The sequence below is a fragment of the Chiloscyllium plagiosum genome, unplaced genomic scaffold (assembly GCF_037043375.1).
Source record: "Chiloscyllium plagiosum isolate Xiang-an unplaced genomic scaffold, Cpla_swu_hap1 HiC_scaffold_4, whole genome shotgun sequence".
In the NCBI taxonomy this organism is placed as follows: Eukaryota; Metazoa; Chordata; class Chondrichthyes; order Orectolobiformes; family Hemiscylliidae; genus Chiloscyllium; species Chiloscyllium plagiosum.
This window is the reverse complement of record NW_028270142.1, coordinates 48,636,837-48,644,957: the sequence shown is the minus strand read 5'-3', so window position 1 is coordinate 48,644,957 and position 8,121 is coordinate 48,636,837. Positions and strand designations below refer to the sequence as shown.

The 8,121-nt window shown below is 41.4% G+C and overlaps 1 long non-coding RNA gene across 1 annotated transcript in view; it reads left to right on the top strand.

Annotated features, from left to right (window-relative positions):
* Positions 1-897: 897 nt before the first annotated feature.
* LOC148150138 (uncharacterized) overlaps positions 898-8,121 on the top strand; it is a 165,924-nt gene continuing 158,700 nt past the window's right edge. The window contains exon 1 of the long non-coding RNA XR_015756836.1: positions 898-1,047. This is a non-coding gene — a long non-coding RNA (uncharacterized LOC148150138). The remainder of the gene's footprint in view (positions 1,048-8,121) is intronic.

Genomic DNA, 8,121 nt, shown 5'->3' with positions numbered 1-8,121 from the left:
GTAGGTACAGGAAGGAGGTTTGCCTTGGCTGGAGTATCAAGAAACCGGGGACAGAAAAAGTGGAAGAACCACTTTGGATTGAATTGAGGAGGAATATCTACATTCAGAGGATAGTGAACCTTTGAAGAGATTGATAGATTTATACATATTAAAGATATCAAGGGATACTGGGGTAGTTCAGCAAAGCAATGTTGAAATGGAAAATCAGTCTCAATCTCATTTAATAATGGAACAGGCACAAAGGGCAGAATGGCCACTTTTTTGCTTCCATTTCTTATGTTCTTATGGTTTAAGACTTTGCCTGGTTGGGAGCCAACGTAGGTCATCAGGCACAAGAATGCAAGTTCAAAATCTTTCTACTATGTTAAAGAATAGCTTTGAAAGCATGAAACTTCAACAGTTTTCTTGGATTTGCAAACTGCAAAAGTTTGCAATTTATTTTGTAATGTTTAGTTTCTTGAAATATCCATGTATGGGGGCGATGTTGGTTGAGGGGGATTTTTGCACCAACAGTTTACGTAAACAGTACTGCGGGGGTGGATGTGCTGGGGTAATGATGTGCTAAGATGCATCATAATTGTAACAGATCAGTTTCCATTCACAACTTTTCTCATGCAGTTGTAAACACGGTGTCAATGGCATCCGTCTCAATGATGAGCTATTGAGGAACAAACACAGGAAATGCTGAAGAAACAACTGCAGGTCTGCTAACATATGCGGACAGATAAACAGAGTTCGCGTTTTGATTCCAGTAGGACGCTTCTTCATTCTGAAAGAGTTTCTTTCTGAGTTTCTCTTGCATTTTCTGCTTGTTTCAAATTTCCAACATTTCATTAAAAAAAAATATTCACTCATGGAACGTGTATGTCGCTGGCTGGGCCAGCATCTGTTGTCCAACCCTAATGGCTCCCGAGAAGGTGGTGATGAGCTGCCTTCTTGAACCGCTGAAGTCTACATGCTGTTGGTTGATCCTCAATGCCCTTAGGGAGGGAATTCCAGGATTTGACCCGACAATCGTGAAGGAACGGTGATGTATTTCCAAAGATGGTGAGTGACCTTTAAGGGATACCTATTGGTAGTAGTGTTGCTATGTATCTGCTGCCCCTGATGGAAATATTCATGCTTTTGAAAGAGCTGTCTAAGAATCTTTCATGAATTTCTGCAGTGTATCTTGTAGATAACATCTGTAGTATTTTGCACTTACATGCTCTATCAAGGGACTGACATCCATCCAATTTGTGAATGACATTCCCTTCCACAACTGACCAATAAGGCGGGGCTTGGCAAGTTTTAATTTCTACCAAACTCTTTTTTCTGTTTTCAGTCTGGTGTTTTCCACAAAGGTTTTACTCTAGGTATTCTGGTTAGCAACAAGTTGACTGTGATGGTTATCATTTCAGGATTTGTTTCCGATTGACCTTACACTGCAGACATTGGAGACCCTGTTGATCTGGTGCTGGTGGCACGCTCATAGTAGGTGTGTCTTTGAGAATATGGCTGTCATTCCCCATTTCACATCTGATCAAGCTGTTGGAATCACCATGTACTCTAGAGGGCATACATGCTGATGTACTCAATGATGAACTATTGACGCATCTTGGATATTGAAACACAGGCCTCATTCAAATAGAGTCAGCAGTTTGAGAACTGCAAACGAGGGCAGGAGAGGTCAAAATTGGGCAGCAGATAGATCACAATGGGCTTTGGCCAAGGGAGATGTGATAGGGAGGGTCATCCACTGGGAAGGCAGGAGCTGAGGAGGAAGAATCCGGGGTCTAAAATTAGTTTTTATTTTCATTTTTTATGACATTATTCTTTGCTGACAGTAACTGCATTTGTTGCTCATCCTAAAAAGTCCATGAATTAAATGGTTTGCTAGGACATTGCAGAGGGCATTTAAGAGTGAAGCATAAAGCACTGTGGTTCTGGAGTCATATGGTGGCCTTATCAGGTGAACACGATTGATTTCCTTCTTTAAAGGTCAACAGTGAACTAAATGAGTTTTTACAACAATCGCTGACAGTTTTATATTCCAGATTTTTCATTGGAAACTCCATCAGTTGCTATGATTGTGTGAATTTTGTATGTTTGACTGAGATTATTGTTCATTCTTCTAAACTCCAGAGAATATAGATACATAATGTCACAGAGTATTACAGAATAGAAAGGGGCCTATTGGCTCATTGTGCCTACACTAGGAATCAGGCACCAATCTACTCCAATCCCTTCTTCCAGCACTTTTCCATAGCTTTCTGTGCTGTAGCATTTCAAGTGTTCATCTAAATAAATGTGGTCATGATTCCTGCCTCTAGCACCCTTCTGGCAGTGAGTGCCAGATGCCCATCACAATCTGGGTGAAGAAGCTTTTTCTTAAATCTCCTCTAAACTTCCTGCCTCTTACCTTAAATCTATGCTTCCAAGGAATTGACCCTCTATTAAAGGAAAATATTTCTTCCTACCTACCCTATCTGTACTTCTCATAATTTTGTAGTTCTCTCAGGACCCCCCTCAGCCTTCTCTGCTCTAAAGAAAACAGGCCGAGCCTCTCTCCACAACCAAAATGCTCCAGCCTAGTTAACGACCTGGTGGGTCTCCTGTGTACCCTCTCCCGTGCATTCACATCCTTCCTTATATGGTGTGGTGACCACAACTGCATACAGTACTCCAGCTGTGGCTTAGCCAACATCCTCTCCAGCTCCATCATAGCGATCCAACCAGAATCACATTTCCTCGAAGGACAGTATCAGGAATTTGTTCGGTGAATCTTTGTTTTACTCCTTCTATGACCAGTGTGTTCATCTGGGCCTCTGGATATGCCAGTGTCATGACAACCAAACCATGATCTTCACCATTTAAAATCAGTGCTGGACCCTTGTGAGCAGAAGTACTTTGCCACACAAATGATAGTGGAAATTTGCCATCTTTTTTGCTTAGAAGCTGTTCAGGCTGGAAGATTGAGTATGAGGGTGAAGGTGGTGGTGATGGTATTGTGAACTTTTTGAACTTGTTTGGTAATGTTATTAAGAGAACCAAGACAGGCAGCTGGAGATGAGACACAGATTACCCATCATCTAACTGAAACAGCAGAATAAGCAAAAGAGACTGTATAGCCTTTTTCCAGTGCTTTGAAATCCAGCTCTACTTAATATGAGCATCTTTGCAACAAAGTCCTCTGAAGTCATGCAGGTGAGGAAGCTCTGTTTGTTCTTAGAACTAGCTTAGTTGACCTTTTGTACCTCAATGTGGTTGCATGAAATACCCTGATTGAGGACCTCAGCTGATTGTACACATAGACCTGCCCTGTAATTATGACTATTTTGGTTACATTGTGATTTCAGAAACAAAGTTTATGAGGTAATTGATAATTTTGGTCATTTTTATAGCAGTAAAATGTAGGTATCGATTGTAATATGGTTTTATGATATAATTTTGTGTTAGTATCTATGTTTTATGATAGCATAATGAACAATCATTACATGATAATAATTTCTTGTTCTATTGATTGTCCAGACAGGTATGCATCAGTAATTGTCATATCGAGAGACAAGCTCATGTACCTTAATAATCCTGAAGTGTATAATTCATTCTTTTGTCAGTTATTGCTTTTACATAATGTTTTTGCCCATTCAACATCAATTTACTCGGAAATAAATGAAGCTTTCCAATGAAGTGTGATATGAAGTACATTCATGCACACCCACTTAGTGCATTTTAGGAAATTATCCCCAGCATTATGCATGAAAGTGAAAAAAAGAAACAAGTTGCTGTTAAAATGCTAATAGAGCAATATTTAGCTTAATTCACCATGCTGTGCAATTGTTTTTTCATTTTCATATTTTGTGTTTTCTCATGCTGCAAACTTCGTATAGAAGAAAGGGTTTTGCATCAAAGACTTGAGAAAGCAGTGGACTGAGATTGCTATCTTTGCATTTGGCAAACCTTTGCTCTACTAAGTTGTAACCTAATAGCCATTCATATCTCTAAGATACTTGATGCAGCCTGATGACTGAAAGTATTTCTAACACACTGCTGAGTCACTGATGGCCAAGTTCAAACCCTGAACAATACTGAAGTAGCTGGTATCTGTTAGTGTAGCAATAAAAAAAATATGCCCTGCACTAGTGAGAGGGGTGAGATCAAATCAGGGTTCCCACAATCCTGATCAATATTTGTTGGATTATAGAAGTGGAGTTTACAAGTTTTTCCTCTGAGTGACGTGTAGCCAAAAAATGCCAGTGAGCTGCCTGAAACTCTGAACCATAACAAATTGCATTTATATCGTGCTTTTAATGTACACTATAATCACTGAGTTTAGTCACTTCACCATTGGCATCCATGGCTGTTGGTTACCTTTACCCTGAGCTCAAGAATTCCCTTGTAACCATATCTGTCTCTCTATCTAGCTTTAAGCCACTGTTTAAGACGTCTCTGACCAAGCCTTTGGTTCCTGTCCGAAATCGCTTTATGTAGCTTGGTGCCAAATCTTCCTCGGCACATCTGTGGACATTTTAAGGTTTTAAATATATGATGCAGAAAGAAAGTTGTTGCTGTTTTGAACCTCAGCAGATGTCAGTGCCTTTTGGAATAATGGTGGAGTGGGTGGTGTTTAATTTTGTGACAACTATACTTTTAGTCAATTTCTGCCTTCCTATATTGTAACATGAATATGATTGTATTGTTTTTAAAGATAAAGGAGGAAGGTAAAAGTGAATAATTACTTGGATTTATAAATTGTAAGTATTGACTTCTTTTCCTTAAAGTGCGCTTTTAGTCCTACCCAACCCAGAATCAGGGAATGTGATTGCCTAGATTACTCACTAGTTGAGAAGTAAGTTAGTATCCACTGGCTATTATATATGGATCTGAAAGAGTTAATACTGAGAAATGCTATCAACATCATCCACTATGATGACATTATATGGACTTGTAACTGGAGGAGCTTAAGACCTTTTAGGTGTGAGACCTCACATCTCACCCTCCTCAAAGTCTCTGTAACAATAGTTGGAAATTTCGTCTCTCTGATGTGATGTATCAATGGCGAGAAAGTTGGAAAAATACAGCAAGAATGAAATATATCAGAAGTTTGATGATGAGAAACGGTGTTGTACTTTTCCCCGAATGGCAATTTTAGAATCATGCTATTGAGTTGTGACTTCCTGTCTCTACGCATTTGCATATTATTATTATTAGTCCAACTTGCTTTATTTTTGTGACACTTTCAATTTGCCTCTCCTCCCATTTGAAACTTGACAATGCAAATTCCTGACATGTACGTCAGAGTGGCTGGTGGCTACAGCTCACCAACTTGTCCCAACCATCCCAACTGTATACAGCACAATGTCCCTATATGGTTCACAACCATCAGGCTGCTCAGCCTTCAGTGTGACTTACAAGTGTGTGCTGGAGTTGAATCATACAATCCCTATAGTGTGGAAACAGCCATATGGCCTAACCAGTCCACACGGATCCTCTGAAGAGTAACCCACCCAGACCCATACCCCTACTACTCTAATGGATGCAGGTTTGCTTGCTGAGCTGGAAGATTCATTTTCAGCTTCCAGCTGAAAACCTTCAACCTTCCAGCTCAGCGAGCAAACCTACATCCAGCACCTCAACCTGAGTTACAAATCTTCTCAAAATCCCGCTACTCTACATTTCCCTTGACTAATGCATCTAACCTTTACATCCCTGAACACTACGTGCAATTTACCATTGCCAATCCACCTAAACTGTACATTGTTGGGCTGTGGGAGGGAACCAGAGCACCTGGAGGAAACCCACGCAGACACGGGGAGAACATTTAAATTCCACACAGACAGTCACCAGAGTCTGTAATTGAACCCAGATCCCTGATTCTGTGAGGCAGCAGTGCTTACCACTGAGCCAACGTGCTGCCCCATGGTACCTTTAAGGAATTCAGAACGAGTGGGAAAAGAGTTGATTGGATACTTTTGCATGAACATATTCATCCTCTAGGAATTGTATTGTGCTTTGTTATGGGAGGAGATGTGGGTTGATTGGTGAATAAGTAGAATGAAGGCCTGAATTCCTCCACACCCTCTCCCCACTCCCATCTTGCCCCTTAGCCCAGGTGTGGGCAAATACTTCCAGCAATGAGACAAAGGGTGGGATTAATATGATATGATAGAAGAGCAGATGCACAAGAGGTGATGAAGTGTGTCCAGTGAGTAGGAAGTGCAGAGGGCAAGAAGTCTTACTAGTTATGGGGAATGAGATGGGTAAGAGATTGTAAGTGGAAATGCTGCATGCAATATTGAGAGTTGTAGTTCATGAGGTTCCATATTGAGGCTGATAGGATAGTACAAAGTATAAAGGGACATGCTGCCTGAGGGCTGGGGGCTGTGGATCATTGTGGGCAGTGAGGGTATGGGGAGGCAGAAACCTGTCAACCGGGTGTAGCATTGTCCTGAGATTGTCCACTATGAACTGTGGTCCCGACCATCACTTATCATTCTCTAAATGAGTATGCAATTGATAAATGGCTGGGGCAACGCCCAGGGTGGGCAGAGTCAGTGTCACTCTGATGGGTGACAGTGTGAGATCCATGTCTGCTAAATTTTGGGATCCCAAAGGGAAGACGACATGAAGCGCCCATTTGCAAACTCCCTCATTTCATTGGCAAACATTTGTAAACTTGCCCAATTGCAATACCTATAGAGTGAACTTGCTTAGGCTTTGAAGGCTGGTCAAAAGTGGATTGCACCATGCCATTCGTGCTGGCTAAACTAACATTGTCACCTCAGTGATGCAGGAGTTAGCAGCAATAGCCAAGCAAAAATGCCCCATTGCTTCTGAAATTTTTACAAGTACTTTGGCAAAAGGAGGACATTGCTGCATCATCAATGATGTAAGTGTGACAATGGGCTTTTTAAAATTCATTTGTTGGATGTAGGCCCATCTATTGCACAAATAAATTCTAATAAATGCAACGGAAAATGGAATGGTTGAGGTGGGCCTGAAATGGGAAGGGTGTTGGAGCACAATGGGTACTTCCATTATGAAATAATACATTGGTCGCTCAGTTGGTGCAGCATCTTTACCAAGTTGGTGCCTATGCTACAACCAGGGCTGTGGCAGAACAGATAATGGGGCTATTGAATATGTGGGCCCACAGTTTAGAGTGGTCCAGGCTGCCCCTCCAATACAGTCTGCACAGAATGTGCTGCCACATCCTAGTGTGCTGGGCTCTGCAAAATTAGAGCAGGCAACAAGATGATATGATAGATGCTGAAGAATTGAGGAATGATAGCAGTCTTCCGAAGAGAAGAATGCAGACATTTGGAATGAAGAATCTCTCCTTGGGGGTAACAGGACTCAGCTGCATTGGGCTCCACAATGCAGACAAGGCCTGATGATACCTGTTCCAGCGGGTGCTAGCTGGGTGCTGAAGAATGTCATGGACTGTCAAAGTAAACAGCAAGTGGCTTTTATTGTGGGGGAGAACTGCAGCATAATTCTTTTTGCTTTGGTTCCCTTTTGCCACTATAAATAAAGGTCAAGTTCAGACTTGGCCAATAACTTAACGGCATGTGATAGTCCCCTCATCAGCAATGGATCTACTGTGGGCATTGGAGACAGGAATACAATGTATAAAAGGGTTTTCAGATAGGATGTAGCTACAAAAGGTAAAGTGTGTGGAATGATAGTTAAATGGCAACGAGGATGAGAAAATGGGCTTGTATCTGTGAGCAAGTGGTAGTCAGGCGAATTATGTTCTATTTAACTTGTGATTTTGTGACTGCTGTGTCATTACCTTGCCAGTGAGGGGTGAAACTGGATTGTCAACACTCATGTGGGTGCACAACGGCCTTTCAAAGATGGCGCAGACACAAGGGTTGCCAGTCTTTGGTGAATATCCATGGAGTGGTGAATTGTTCTGGTAATGCCATACATTGTCAGAGCTAGGATTACATGAGAGACACTCCATGGGCAGGGCAGGTAGCTAATGAGGCGAGTTTGGAAAAATACAGTGCTAGTCCTTATGGTGAAAAACTTTCCAAAACACCCAACGTAGCTCACACTTGGCCAAACTATCTTAAGATCCAGCTCAGTATCTATGTCAATATATCTTGAAAACAGTTGCTAACGTGCATTAATAAA